The 15,807-nt window shown below is 36.6% G+C and overlaps 1 long non-coding RNA gene across 2 annotated transcripts in view; it reads left to right on the top strand.

The window, feature by feature from the left end:
• Positions 1-244: 244 nt before the first annotated feature.
• Positions 245-15,807, top strand: part of LOC149547179 (uncharacterized) — an 82,173-nt gene continuing 66,610 nt past the window's right edge. For both annotated transcript variants that reach the window (XR_016354390.1, XR_016354391.1), the window contains exon 1: positions 245-782. This is a non-coding gene — a long non-coding RNA (uncharacterized LOC149547179). The remainder of the gene's footprint in view (positions 783-15,807) is intronic.

Here is a 15,807-nt window from a genome sequence, read left to right as displayed (position 1 = left end):
GTCTTCATAATAACATATCATTATCTCTTTATCTCTTTTAACTCTTTCTACTATCTTTCCTTTCTGTCTATAAATCTCTATTTTCTTTCTTTTCCAATTATTAACAGAAACCTTGACGCATTGCACCTCTTGTTTGTAATATAGTTACTTTTCCATTCATGTTTTCCATTTGAATTGGTATGTAACCCGGGAATAAATTTATGAAAAGAAAATGCGTTACCGTGCTTTTCTAGCCTGGAATGGAGCGCGGGCCAACGGCAAGGGAGACGGAATGTCCGAAAAAGCATTGTGACCGTTGTCAACGGCTGTGAAAGAAGCCTACAAAAACTATTATCGTTACCCACGGCTGCGAGGGAAGCCTAAATAAAGTATAGTTACTGTTCAGTTTCACCTAAGATGTACAGCTATGCTCTTACACATTGTTGGATTTGGGTTTGCTTGGCGGAAGAGGGGATCGTGATCATGTTTGGAAGCACACATGTTTAATATGGTAGTCATGCAGTGGGTGTTCCTAAGCACTTCGCTCTTTTCTATCATAGAGAACTATCGGCCCTCTTATTCCAAATCCTTTCATATGGAACAATCCGCTCTTTCTATCATAGGGTACACGTTGAAATTGGCACTGTGGCTGTTTCAAAGCACTTAGCCCTCTCCTTTCACTCAAGGGATTTAACAAACTGCTTTCAGGATACAAAAGAGATTCTACAAACTGCTTCTAGAAGAACAATACGGATCACCTTCAGCTTGGCCTTCGAATTCTCACTGGCTCATGGAATGAACAGGCATGCATTCCCTCTTTGATGGCTATATTTTTATCATTTCTCTTTCTTCATTCGACTAGAATTAGCTAAGATTCATTTAGAACTTGCTAGAGCTTCTTTCTTAAAATAAATATCCTGCATTTTACCCTTATCCAATATTAATTAAAATAGATTTGAAAATCATTCTCTTCCCCAACAGCTTAAGTAGGCTTACATATTCTGGACTGTGTATTACTTATATCCAGAAGCTCTCAACTCATTACTTTCATTACTTATATACCAGTCTTTTTCCCTAGCTATAATGATCTAGTTTACAGACCCTATGTTGTGGGGATTTTAAAATATTGAGAGTTAAATGGAGTATTTGTAGCATATTTTTTATGACTTAGCTGACTACTTATGCATTTTCGGGCTCGGTAAGCTTCTTAAACCTTCGTTAATTTGTAAGAGACTCATTTGCCATGCAGAGGAGAGTTGCGGTCTTTTGTTATGTCTATTTTCGTTAGCTTTAATAATTAATAATTGGTAGTGCCTTGCTAAATAGTTGTATTTGATGATACCAAAAAAAAAAAGCTTACTTTGCTATCAATTGTCTTCCTTGAAGGCTTTTGAACTAAGGGCCCATTTGGTTGCTGAAATACAACCGGAATAGGAATAAGAAATTACAATATAATTTGTATTCTTTGTTTGGTGCGTGGAATAGGAATAGAGAATAGGAATACGTATTCTCATTTTAGCCCCAAAATGAGCTTTTGTCCATTCCAAAAAATACCTGTAATTGGAATTGCTATTCTTGCATTCATTTTAACTTTCTCAAATTTGATTAAATTTTCAAATCCGGTTTGACCTGGGGCGAGTGCTGGAACTTTGTTTTCAATATTTTCAAATATTTCAGCGATTTTCCAATGGCACAGATTGCATCTTCAGAAATATTTTCAAATGGCGCCGATTGCAAGTTAACCCTATTCCAATTTAATCTGGCATAACCAAACAAGGGATAAACAAGATTGGATTGCATTTTTTCATTCCTATTCTTCATTCGCCATTCTCATTCAAATTTTCTATTCTAATTCTCAATTCCTATGCTTGCAACCAAACGGACCCTAACCATGTTGGCAAAATTCTTTAGCCAAGGAAACGCATCTGGCTCCCTACCAAATGCCCTTTTCAAAAAATCTTTCCCAGTAGCGGCTCATCTATGCTGTCACACCAAGCCAATAAAAGGTGGTCTCCATACCTTTGTTTTAGCCTCATACTATCATGAATGTCATCAAGCCGAGAAATGTCAGCTCCCAGTTCTGCAACAACAACCAGGTCAATATCATCCACCAACATGTCCTCCTTAAAACAAGTCAAAGAAGTAGTAGTGCCTGAACTTTTTCTTCTCCAAGGTCTAGCAGAAATGCCAGGAATTGAGAAGAGCTAGTTGTGTTGCTCCGTGTTGATTTGCAGAGTTCACAAAATCCTTCCCTAGAACCATCCAAATAGCCTCCCTACTAAGTGTTGTGGGAACATTGCATATGCAACCTCTGATCACATATATAGCCTAAAAGGACATCTGTCTTTTCTTGTTCCTCAAGTGGATGTGTGTCTCCACTATTAACTTTTATTTGTGACAAAAGAATCTCGGAGGGTTCATTTATAGTGAATTCTTGGCACATAGTTCAATCTAATTTCTTGAAAAGGAGAGCCAACATGACTTAAAGTCCTTTCTACACACTCTAAGCAGCCACACCATCATATCTACAAATACAAATAGGTATGACCTGTACTTTCAGTTTATGCCAAATCTGAAAACATCTCCAATTGTCATTGATTCTCTCAGTTATAGTTATTGTTAGTGTCAAGTCTATCTCCGAAACTCAAAGATGATGTCACTATCCACCAATTGACGTCTGAAATTGTCTAAGTTATGATGTCCAGGTTGCTAAGAATGGTTGTGCAGACAGTTTTTGTCAATGCTCCCATTTCTAAGGCTTATTCCTATGCAGCTTTAGTTCTCTGATTTGAAGCATCTGCCACTCAACTGCGTGGAGATCATTTTACTAATGTATCCCTATTGTTTGTCACCCAAACCATGCCTCCAAGATTTTGTCTTGATTGCTTCAAGTTTAAAACACCACATAACCTTTCCTTGATGCTTGACATGATGCTTGTCAGAAATTTCCATTCCCGAAGGGAAAAAAGATGGAGGCGTCATCATTACCTAAGCTAACTGGACATCCCATTGAAGAAAGAAATGAGTGCCAAAAGGAGACAGCTGTATAGGTGACTACAGCCACTGCTTCTAGCTCAGTGACCTAGACCAATAGTTCCAATTTCTTTACCATCTGCAGTCATGTTGGCCATAATGTCAACATCCTTGTTGGCTTCCCTATAGATGTGGTTGATGGTAAAGGCATAAATATTGATTTTTTTCCATAGATCCAATGCTCTAGCTAGTATTACATTGAGCCTCCAATTTTGTCTAAAGTATGTCTTGACTACATTCACCACATTTGTCGAATCCCCTTCTACATTTACCTTTGAGATTTCCAAATCCTTGCATAGCAAAGCCCTTCTGTGAGTGCCTTGAAGTCTGGGATATTGTTTTATCTTCTTCCAATGGATTAGCTAGTCTATCCACAATTGAACCATCTGAAAAATGCATAATGCAGCCACCCATTGATGGGCCTGGATTGCCATAGGAAGCCCCATTAAAGTTCAATTTGAATCACCTATATTAAGGGGGTTTCCATGAGCAATGTATTCTAGCCTTCAAACTCTCTGAACCACCAATGGCAAAGAATTGAGGGATCCTCAAACCATACCATTGGTTTCTTATCTTGCCATCCCAGTTAGTTAATTGGGCTTCTTTTAGGATGTATGATGCAATTCTGCTGTTGGTGACTTCCACAATGGCAGGTTCAATTTTGTTCAGAAGTGTGTTATAGTCCATTTTCTTATCTTGAAAAATCCCTTGGTTGTGCTCCTTCCAAAGTTTCCACAACATCAGGGAGAGGCTTGCAATCTAGAGACTCCTAGAGGCTTGATTTATTCACTTTCTGATTTTTTTTCAATACTAAAGAGTAATAATATTATAATATATAAATAAATAATAATAAAATATATAATATAGTGCAAGTTAAATAAAATTAAATGAAAGTTAAGAGATATGTAATGAAGAGTTGTGACTCCCTTAACATAAGATATAAAGAGAGGAGAGTTCATTGGATGCTGATCTTCAAATCAAATTGCATCATGTTATAACAGAACGTAGCCCAAGGGGTTGTGAATGTTGTCTTATGCTAATCTTCTTTGCGATGTGGATCTGACTATATCTGGAAAATCCATCCATGAGAGACTACATTTTTTGTCCGACTATGAAATCTACAGTCATCTTAATAATGGGTAAACGAAAATTGCCTTTGGGCAAACCTTACTGAAATCTTTGAAGTCTGTACAAATGCAGATCTCCTTGTGAGCTTTGATACTGAGAACATGTTGGAGATACACTTTGAATAATCAATCACTCGAATGATGACCTTATCCTGTAGGAGCTTCTCTAGTTCTTTTTTTAACAATAAGGCCACCTTGGGATGCATCTTGTGCAACTTTTTCTTGACTGATTTTCTGTTTGGATCTACTTCAAGATGGTGTACAATTAGCTCTACATCAAGCCCTATCATGTCCTAATATGTTCATGCGAAGTTGATGATGTTTTCCTGAAAGAGCTCAATGAGGTCTTCCTCTTTTGCTGGAGATAGTGAAGCTTCTTTGTATGCAATTCTTGGAATGTCTATTGTTCCAAGGTTGATTGAATTAGTATTTCACAAACTTTTGCCCAACTATGGATATCTTTTATAATCTTAAAACATGCACATGTGAATATACTGAAAAGTAAAGATAACAGTAAATCAATGCAACTCATAACAACATTATCTTGTGAAAGATATTGACCCTTTTCGGAGTCTATTACATCCATATGATTTCTCAGTTCTTGTTAGAGGACTAGGCCTTGCTAGAAGCTTCAACTCTATTAGGAGTTCTTATTATAATTAAAAAATGTATGCAAGATGAACCCATTGCCCAAACATACAATATACAATAATATTCTGTACAAAAAAAGAGTAGATACAAAAACCTCTTGCCAATGCTAATATCTCAATATCTGATATGACCTTTGTAGCTCACCGTACAATCTTCGCATATACTGACTCTTACTACTTTCAACATCAAATTCACATCACAAAATGATAGCATAGTTATCACAATAACCACACACAATTTCACATCAAAAGATCTGTCATTTATACCTATTAACTTTGTTTTGTTGGCCTTCATACTTTCACATGTCCCAAAATGCAAAATTGTCGTTTGCCCACTTAGGATTAACATCTAGGATGTCGTTCTTTATACCAAGTAACTTTGTTCTGTCGGCCTTCATACTTTCACACGTGTCCCAAAATTCCAAACTATCTTTTGCTCACTTAGGGTTAACATCTTGGATGTCGTCCCTAATTGGTTAAGTAATTATTTTGGTAAACATAACAATTCCTTACTTTAAAATATCTAATTCCTTATCTCTGTCCTGTTTTGCATGTGCATACTTGTTATCACAAAATTATCAATATCTCTATCTGTACAACTCATAATAGCTCGCACTCTTGCATGTAGGATCCTTATAGTCTGCTCTTGCTTACCTCAAGTGCACACATGCCAATTTGTTGTCTATCAACATTGACCATAGATAAACTTTGTGACACTTAGACAATTTTCTAAGTCTTCAATCCAAAATTGTACCTTCATAATATGTTGTCTTCATACAAGTAATATGTTGCCATAAATGATGACTCCAAGTTATCTACCTAGCAAGATTGCCAACAATCCACCTTGTTGGCATTGATGGCAATATATGGAAAAATTGGCTAAGTCCCAAAAACTAAAAAATTCAAAATTTGTGAAGTTCCTCACATGACCATTACAAAATTTCAAAATGTGGATCATTTTCTATGTACACCATCTTTACATCCTTATATCTCATAATTACAATATTACTCTCCCTTAGTCTATAGTCTTACCTTATATCTCCTTTTACGTATTACATATACAATTTTCCTTACCATTACTCCCCTTTGACATCAATGACAAAGGTGAGTCAAAAACTATATACAAGTCAAACTTTTGGTTCTATCTTTCTTGTCTTCATGCTGATGAATTATTTAACAATGAGATATAATTAGAAAAACTGTTCTTTAGGATGATTGGGCCTTCATTCCATGCTCCTTTCACGTTAGGAGCACGCACAATCCATAGGATGCCACTTCTATTGCTTGGAAGTCTGGATAAGTAAAATTTTCATGATATTTTTGCTTTTAAGCAATCATCTAACTATTTTTGAACTGTATCTATCTTCAATGTCAAATTTTCTCTTAACAAAGAAAATCTTTGCAGTATCCACTCCTTAGATTCTTGCTCATCCCATATTTTTCTGATTCTCTATTCCAAGTTAATCACTGGCGTATCTGCATTCTTTATTTCTTTTACTCCATCTTTTAGCTCATTTTATTTTTCTCTGATCTTGGTGATGAAGGTCTGAAAATTGTTATGTGATAAAGCACATTTCTCATATAGTTCTTTTCCTTCATGCACACATCTTCTTAACTCTTTGATGTAAGTATCTAAGTTAGCTAAGTCATTTTAAACATTCTAACATACTTTTCTAAACATGTTTGCATTGTTCTCGGCAAGAGCTTTGATTATAGCTACTTCCATTAAGGTTTTGCAATGATTGTCAAATTCCTCCTTTCTCTGTGGGTTATACTCATTGATCTGAGTATTCATTAAAATTTCCATCTTTCCTGTCATTTTCTCAAGAGTTTCTTGAGTACCCTTAATCCATTTTCCCTTTTCAATAATTTTTCTTGTAGCCAGAACTGATAATTAACTAGGCATTTCTATTTTAGGATCCTCTTCCACTGCCAGTGGAGTGATGCTCATCATGTTTACAATCGAGATCTCACATGGTGATTTAGAAGAACTTGGTATATCTCTGCCTATAACCTTAATTGGAGTGACCAATTGCTTATCTGCAACATTTTGACTATCATCCTTTGCTCCAAGGGCTGAAGTACCAACCCATCATTTTTGTTGTCCCTCTGTTGCTCTGTCTCATGACTGATATCTGTTTGCACTTCTATTTCTGTTTGATGTAGGGGCTGATCAGCAATGTCCTTTTGTTGTATTGGTTCCTTAACTTGCTCACTGAGAGTTGATTCCTTTTTCGTCTTTGCGTGCCTTAACTGTGGTGAAAAGTGATAAGTCTCTTGCATCATTACCTTCCAATTAATTTGCAACTTCGTGTCCACTCTTTTAAGTTCATCTGCTAAAGTTGCCAGATCTTCATCCTCCTCATCTTCTCCTCCTTTCATTTCAACTTCATTTTCTTCCTTCTCATCTGAAGAACTGGTGTATGCAACCTAATTGGAAACAATGGTACCATAATTCTTAAAAGGACTTCTAATAAATCTACTATAAGATTTGTTCTATCAACATTAATCAAGTGTTTGTACCAATTACAATCTGCAGCATTTGTAATGTGGTTGCCTCTGAATCTTTCATGACAATATCTTTTATTGTAGCTAAAGTAGTAGTAGTAGCCGGAGCTGCTCCCCCTAACACCATACTCTCATTCTCCTCTCTGGGATCTGCCTCTGTTGTCCTTGAAAGTTCTGCAGTTTCAGCCTCTTTTATGTAGTGTCTACAAATAGGATCATTGAGAATTTGATCCATAAGCATTTCAGTATCTTTGATAACTTCATCCTTTCGTCCTCCCATAATTCTTATTACCCTCACTTTATCTTGCACATGTGGATTTAGAAAAAGCATTTGTAACAAACAAATTTTCTCAACTAAAAAGATAGAGCTATATTTTGAATTAAAATAGATACGAAAACAACACTTCAAATTCAAATTACTCAATTGAACATCTTTGATTCCATTTCATGTGAAATTAATTGTATTAACAACCAACTAAAGCAACAACCAACTGAAATAACTGTTTCCTAACATAATTACAAAAATAACTTAAAATCATTACCATTATTTCTATGATATTCAATAATTACAAGAGAAAGTAAATGTATAGTAAGGAATGGTAGAAGAATATACAAAATCTAACTAGAGAGTCTCGTAATTGTTGTGCAAGCCTTGGCTTTTGGATAAGAGGAGAAGCATTAGCTTAGACTTAACCTCCTAACCACAGATCATATCAATCCCCACACAATTTTTTGACAAGAAAGGTCCTCCCTACCTCAGGGCACTATTAGTCCAGCCATTTGAGCTATACCATTGTTTAGAATGTTGGCTCAGTAATAGATGGGCATGTTTGATTAACTGACATCACTGACATCATGTGATCTAGAAGGCAAGCATGCCTTTAACGACCTTGATCAAGTTTTTAGGTGGATTTTTAATACCTGATCACCACTACTCGACTTGACAATAGGGTAAGAAGATTGGACATGCATAAGTTTACTGGATAGTTCTTAAAGTTTAAGTTATTACATCAAATTTGATTCTTGTTCCTTGTTTTTGTAGAACTTCCTTTCTACCTCTTCACCCTCTTTCTTGGCCATCCAACCCGGGTGAGTCATTGGTGTTTGTTCATTAATAAAATCAATTCATTTGTTGAAACTCAGCTGATGGAAGGATGATAATTTAGTACTAGCATGAACCCGTCCTTATGACTCAAGGACTTCTCTCAAAATAATTAGAGAATTATATTACAAAATTAAAGGACAAGCTGATTCGAGAATGAAAACATAAACATTTCATATTCATTCAGTTTCAGATTCGAACATGGTCAGATTATTTGGTAAGCTTGATTGAATGAACTATTCATTATTCATCTTTTACTTTACAGTCATGCATTGAGGAAATAACATTGGAAAGCTTGATCGAATGAACTATTCATTACTCATCTTTTACTTTATGGTCATGCATTGAGGAAATAACATTGGCAATCTTTAAAACCCACTTGCATCTAGATTTCAAATTCAATATATACCAGATAAAAGAATAGAAGTTATTCTCAAAACCTGATCATTGATGGAATGAACTCAGTTAATCTTGATTGGCCGGCTCTCAATGAATTGGGTTGCCAAAATGGATATTAGATATAGAGTCCCTTGCTAAAGAAACAACAAGCTCAAATTCACTTTCAATATCGGCCTACATAGAAGAAATAAGAACACAAAAAAGAAAGAAGTGAAGAGAGCAGTATCAGTGATAGCTGAAAGAAATACGGTCAAGCTTATATGTCTAAACAAAAGAGAAAGCTTCAATTGAAGCTATGACTAAAGATGGCAGTTGCAAACAAGATCATCGGCTTCTTGGTTCATCGATTTAAAAGAAAGAGATATCACCAAGTGTACTCATCGTCCCTCTCAGAGACTTATAATATGAAAAAAGAATTCAAAGGAATCTTTATTAGAAGAATATATCTATATATATATATATATATATATATATATATATATATATATATATATATATATATATATATATATATATATATATATATATATATATATATATATATATTTGCATATATATTATTTTTGAATGATGTCATCATACTATCATTGTGTCCATGGTCATACCTATTAGGATACACATCTATATATGTGCATAATTTGGAGAATTTATTTTATCTTCCTACCCTTTCGATGTATATGCATATATGTATATATACTATATTAATAGAAATGAGCTTGGATAATTTAATACCATGGTGGCATTATACCTTTATACATATATATATATATATATATATATATATATATATATATATATATATATATATATATATATATATATATATATATATATATATATATATATATATATATATATAAAATGAATTGATGAGGATGTCAACATAAATTATCAAATGCACGAATTTGATTATGTTGAAATATTTCAATGTTTTAAATGATGTCCAAATAGCTCATGTGTGTCCAATGTATGTACCCTGTTATACAGTCAGCATGTCCTTACCAAGATAGTTAGAGGTTATACTTGTCAATTAGATAAATGGACTAAGGTAATGCCCCATTCTGTAGATCTCGTTAAGTAATGCTTTCTCCCCTTTGTCTGCTCCTACAACCACCCATGCAACATTTCCACAATAATAACAAGTTTTTCCATGGTAAATCAACATCAACTTATAATATAGTTAGTTGTAAAAGTAGTTAACTACCATTATCTAGTAAACAAGCAACTGCTAACTATCATCATTAGACATATGATAACTAATGACTAACTACCATCATCACTAAGCAATTATACATAATAATTGTTAACAACCAAGTTTATATGAAATAAAATCAGTTAAATATAACTACCCTTTTTATATGAAAAAGGAATCAATAGTTTTAGCTGTTTATTGTACTGGCTAAATGAATAAACGCATACAAACAATAGGTAAGAATAGCCAAATTTCTTCTTTTATTCGCACATGCCAAAGATATTACATTATGGTTTGTTAAGATGAGATGATTATAATGATTCCTGATGGGGTTATATATACTCACCGAAGGGCCTTTCAGAAGGTTCCCAAAGGGACCCATCGGCCACAAGTTGGCTACATAACAAATAATTCATACTAACCTACTCGTCGGTTGATTTACAATTATTCATCGACTACATCATCCCCCCCAAAAAGAAAAGTCGTCTCTTGATGACTACAGAACAAAACTCAAACAACTAACTACAACAAGATAGATCTGCCACATCACTTTCACATTCGTCCCATGCTTGCACCAAACTGGTCTCCAACCCACATTGCATCTGTAGCCTCTGCTAACATAATACTGTCTCCTTAGTCAAGTTGACTTGGATAGCCTCCTGTGCCTCTTTCTTGCTTCCAACTCCTGGGTACACTGAGCCAAGTGTTGCTGTACTGCCCTCAATCAGATGATCGGCTCCTCCTGAGCTCTCTATGCATCCAATGGCCCCGCGGGGTCTAGGCACACTTCTTGTCATGATACAGGGTAGGGTCGAGGGGCAGCGCCCCTCGCCGCTAAGACCAATTTAGCACACCAAAAACCACAAAAAAATGCATGGAACACACTATTTTTGCAATTTCTTGTGATCCCACACTCTTTCTGGCAACCGCTGGTGCTTCCCCTTCCCTTTAGCATCATCAGTTACTCATTGTGAGCATTTTTTTATTTGTCGACTTTTTTTTTTTTTTAATAAGAAAACCTCCTTCCTCCACTTCTTTCTGCGCTGCCAATGTATAGGTACACCATGGATTGCATTTACCATAGACGTGTTGTCTTCTTGCTACCATATGACCTCTCTTGCATACCTTCAGAGATCTTTAAATCTGTATAGTGGTGGTTAGTCTTCAAATCCTTACACCAAGCCAAATTTGTATGCCAAGCTAAGTCCTAAAATTTGTACGGCTCAAAACAATTTCCAATTGGCTACTGTATGGCATCAATAAACCAATTAAGCTTTCAATTGCGGTATGGCTCCAATCAGCAAATTAAATCTTCAAAGCCGTACGGGAAGAAAATCAACTTATTCTTGGAATCTATATGGTGGCAATAAAATTAAAACTTCACAAGTCGTATGCCAATCTGAGGAGGAAATTCGTACGCCAAATTAAGAAGGAATCCGTACGCCAAATTGAGAAAAAAATCCATACTGAGAAGGAAATCCGTATGCCAGACTGAGAAGGAAGTTCATACGAAAGACTAAGAAGGAAATCCGTACGGCAAGCTAAGAAGGAAATTTGTACGGCAGACTGAGAAGGAAATCCGTACGGTAGACTAAGAAATCTATAAGCCAAAGTGGAAGGAAAATCGGTACACCAATCTGTGAAATCTGTATGGTGACAATTGAAAGGTTAATCTCAAAATCTGTACGGTGGAGATAGGCAATATCCTCCAAAGTAATCCTTCAAATCTATACAACTTGATCTTCAGAATCAGTACTGCGGAAAATTGAAATCTCAACCCCCAAATCCATACAAACAAGAGAGTTCAAGCATACAATATTGTACGGTGTTAGATAGAAGATACACCCTCCAAAATCCATATGATGCAACCAGTTAAAGCTTTTTAAAATCTATACATGCCAGAGAGTTCAATACTTAGAATCTGTACGTGGCTAGCAGGGACTTAAGACTGTAAGGTGATATGCAGGTTCCTTCATATTAAAATTCGTAGGGTGGATGAACCTTTAAAAGGCTGTATGGTGACTTTTTCAATCTCCTCTTTTTCTTCTCTTTTTTTTTTTTAATTTAATTTAATTTTCTTTAACTCTGTCCTTACTTATCTTACATATGTACAATATTTACATATATATAGTATTTATAGTCATTCTTTTCTCAGTTGTTCATCCATGGAGGTGAGTTACTTCTTTCATGGTAGACATTCAACTTCAACCTATTTACTGTGTTGACCACTTCCTTTCCGTCGAGCATCCATAACTTCATTTCTCCATTATCGCCCACTTCTTGAATCCGATATGGCTCAACCCACTTGACTTTGAACTTGCTTGGTTTGATCTCATTCCGATTGTCGTACTTCAACACCAACTGCCCTGGCTGAATCTTGTTCAGTTTCAGGTGTTTATCATGCCATCCTTTGCATCTGTTCTGTGTCACCTCCGTGGCCCATTGTGCTTGTGATCGTCAAAGTTTATTTAAGTTAGACAATTTCGCCTTTAAGTTTTCCATATCACCTATTTTTTCTTGAAGCTTGGTATTATGGACTCCGTCAGCTGCCCCTTCTGGCCATCAATAACACCTCCACTCCATACTACTGCAACTTTTATTAAACCCTTCATCTTTGTTTCTTATGCAGACCGTATGATGTGTCTTCCTTGCTGCCAACACCTTTCTGCTATATCTGTGGTTCAATGTAACATCTCCTTTCTGCTGGAATCTTTCCTTTTTATGGGTTCATACTATATGTTCTTCCCTTCATCTTCAGCTGTAATCGCCTTTCCTTCTTTGGCTTCTCTATGTTCCTTCAGACATTCATTTCCTTCTTCTTTTTTACCTTTGTCAACCCTTAACATATTACAGCTTGGAAAGAGCTCATAATCCTCCATATGCCAGTAAAAAAGGCCATTCAATGAGTCTAGACCGTCCTCATTCGACCCTCCTTCTAGTCTCAATACTCCCTCTTTATTAGGTTCCATTCTCTTCTTCCCCTCATCATCATTCTCGCTTTCACCTTCTGTGTCTGACGATGTTGCCTCCTCATCTACCATTTGTGTGTGTAGGTCAATTATGAATCTTCTGCCTTCGCGCTCCACTAATATGGTATTCTTCTTCTAGTCATGTTTAACCTTAGCTTGTATCAGCCACCCCTGGCCCAGAATTGCATCGTATCCCTTCCTCTTCAACGGGATGACAACAAAGTCAACCAAGAATGGCTTTGTTCCAATCGTCATTGGTTGTGTTGTTAGGACTCCCAATGGTTTGATTCCCTATTGGTCGATTGTTAGCAACTGGAATGTAGGTGGCCACAATGTTGACTATCCCAACCTTTTCTAGGTGTCCTTTGTTAACACATTGACATTGGACCCTCTGTCCACAATCGTTTCCATCAACACAAGCCTGAGAATTCTCGTTTTGACAACTGTTGGATGGCATCTGGATGATAGGGCTAGTAGCATCAGATCTTCTGCACTTGCACCACCTTCTTTCTCCCTTCCTTGCTCTGTTGGTAATTTAGTAGTTGGAGCTATGTTCGTGAGTTCCATATGGAGGTGAGGCATAGTGAGCAACAGATAATTTATTTTGACAGGTACCTCGGTTTGTAATATTTGCTGTACGATGTTCTGTTCTGTGCAGTTTCATGCGGAGGTACTCGTAGTGTCCTTCAAGGGTGCCTTCTTTGCTTGCGTTGCTTTTTGAATTGTTGCCCATGCTTCCTCTAGTCTCTTCTTTTCTTTTGCCAGGTTCGGGTACACTTTTGCTTACTTCCGTGTGATGGCCAGAACCTCCTCTTTGTCTGTCCTAATGGTGATCAAATTTAGTCCTGACTTCGGGCACTTAGCATCTTCATGATCGTCGAGTCTGCACCATCTCCATAACAATTTTAGCATGTTCACTGTTGTCCACTCTCGGATGAAGTGGCTCCATAAATTGCATTTGTGGCATTGAACTATCGACTGACCATTCACATCGTACTAAATTTGACTCCTCCCACCATTATTGTTGTTGTCATTATTGTTGTTGTTTTGAATGCATCGATTATTTCTATATCCTCCTGATGTGGCACCCTCCATACTGGTGTTCTCGTTCCCTCCTAATGCGGACGCCTCCTGTATGAGGAACACTTGCTGCGGTGCTCTTGTTTTCAGGTTGAAAGGGCATTCCTTTATTGAATGTCCCATGATCTGGTAAATCTCACAAAATTAGTCTTTCAGGCAGGATCCCTTCGTATGGCCTTCTTTCTTGCACTCGGTGCACCATAGCTCATTGCCCTTAGTCTCCTTGTGCATGTTTTTGAACTCTTTCATCATCCGAATCATTTCCTTTTGGAGGGTTCATACTTTCTTGCTGCTACCTTCATCATCGTTGCTATCTTCTCCTGAAGGCCTGTTGTCATCCGAATCAGATGAACTATTCTTCTTTTTCTTTTTGGTCTTCTGTTCACTTTCTAGGTTCATTGCCCGGTTGTATGCTTTAGTGTATGCCAATGGCTGCATGATCTTCATCTTCTTTCACAGCTTCAGGTGAAGGCCTTTAATGTACCATCTTTTTTGTAGCCCATCAGCTGGCTTATTATCCATTTTATTGATTAAGTCCTTCAACTTCCTAGCGAAGACTCAGATTGTTTCATTCTTCCCTTGCTTAGTATTGAATATCTCTGCTACAATCTCATTATCGTCGCGTAACAGTTGAAATTTTGTGATAAACTCCTTTTTAATATTATCCCAATTGTTTAACTTTTGCAGATCTGTATCAGCAAAGCAATCAATTGCCACACCCTGTAGGGTAGCAGAAAACTATCGAACCCATTCATTCATATCTATTATGCCATTCGCCCTCTAGATCATTTTGCATGTTTTACAATGTCGAATCGGATTGACAGCTCCATCACTATCAAATTTAGGAAAATTTTCTTTTGGTCCTGCCATTATTACTGGATGTTGAGGGGTTTGTTGTGTACTTGCACTATTTTGCACCCGCATTGTTCTGCACACCCGCGTTGTTCTGCACACCTGCTCTGTTCTGCACACCCATGCTATTTTGAACACTTGCGTTGTTTGAACACCCATGCTATTTCTGACAGTCACACTATTTGGTGAAGAAGGGTTTTCATCAACCAAAGCTGTCCATTCTGGAAGTATATTTTGGACGAAGAGTTCACTCCACGCTCATGCTTCCTCTGTACTCAAAGTCGTGCGAGTCAATCCTCTTTTGTCTGGATTCTTTTCCTTAGCATATGCAAGTTCAGAAACTTCTCCCTTGCTTCTTCCACCAAATCGAGCCACTGTTGAGTCTCTTCCAACAATTTTTTAGTGCTTCTGTGTCTGTCGATAACTCGCTGAAATCTTTGTCTATGTTCAGCCTATTGTGTCAAAATTAAATTTTCTAGTGTGGTGCATATTTCGTCCTTTTCCTTTAGCTTATTCTTATTCTTGTTCAATTGATTTGGCATTTAGTCTTCATTTGTCTGCCTGTATACTAGGTCCATCGGGCAACAATGCCAAATGTCTACCATACTGGGTAAATTAATAAACACATACAAACAATAGATAAGAATAGCCGAACTTCTTCTTTTATTTGCACATGCCAAAGATATTGTATTATGCTTTGATAAGATGAGATGATTACAATGATTCCTAATGGGGGTATATATACTCATCGAAGGGCCTTTCAGAAGGTTCTTAAAGGGACCCGTCAGCCACAAGTCAACTACATAACAAATAATTCATACTAACCTACTTGTCGGCTGATTTGCAATTATTCACCAACTACATTAGATAATCATCACAATAGCTATAATTTATTTTTAAATAGGTCAAATTTTGG

This window comes from Cupressus sempervirens, chromosome 7, assembly GCF_028749045.1.
Source record: "Cupressus sempervirens isolate cs-2001-9-10 chromosome 7, ASM2874904v1, whole genome shotgun sequence".
Taxonomy (NCBI): domain Eukaryota; kingdom Viridiplantae; phylum Streptophyta; class Pinopsida; order Cupressales; family Cupressaceae; genus Cupressus; species Cupressus sempervirens.
Note: the sequence above shows the minus strand (reverse complement) of the source record. Positions and strands in the feature narration are given on the sequence as shown.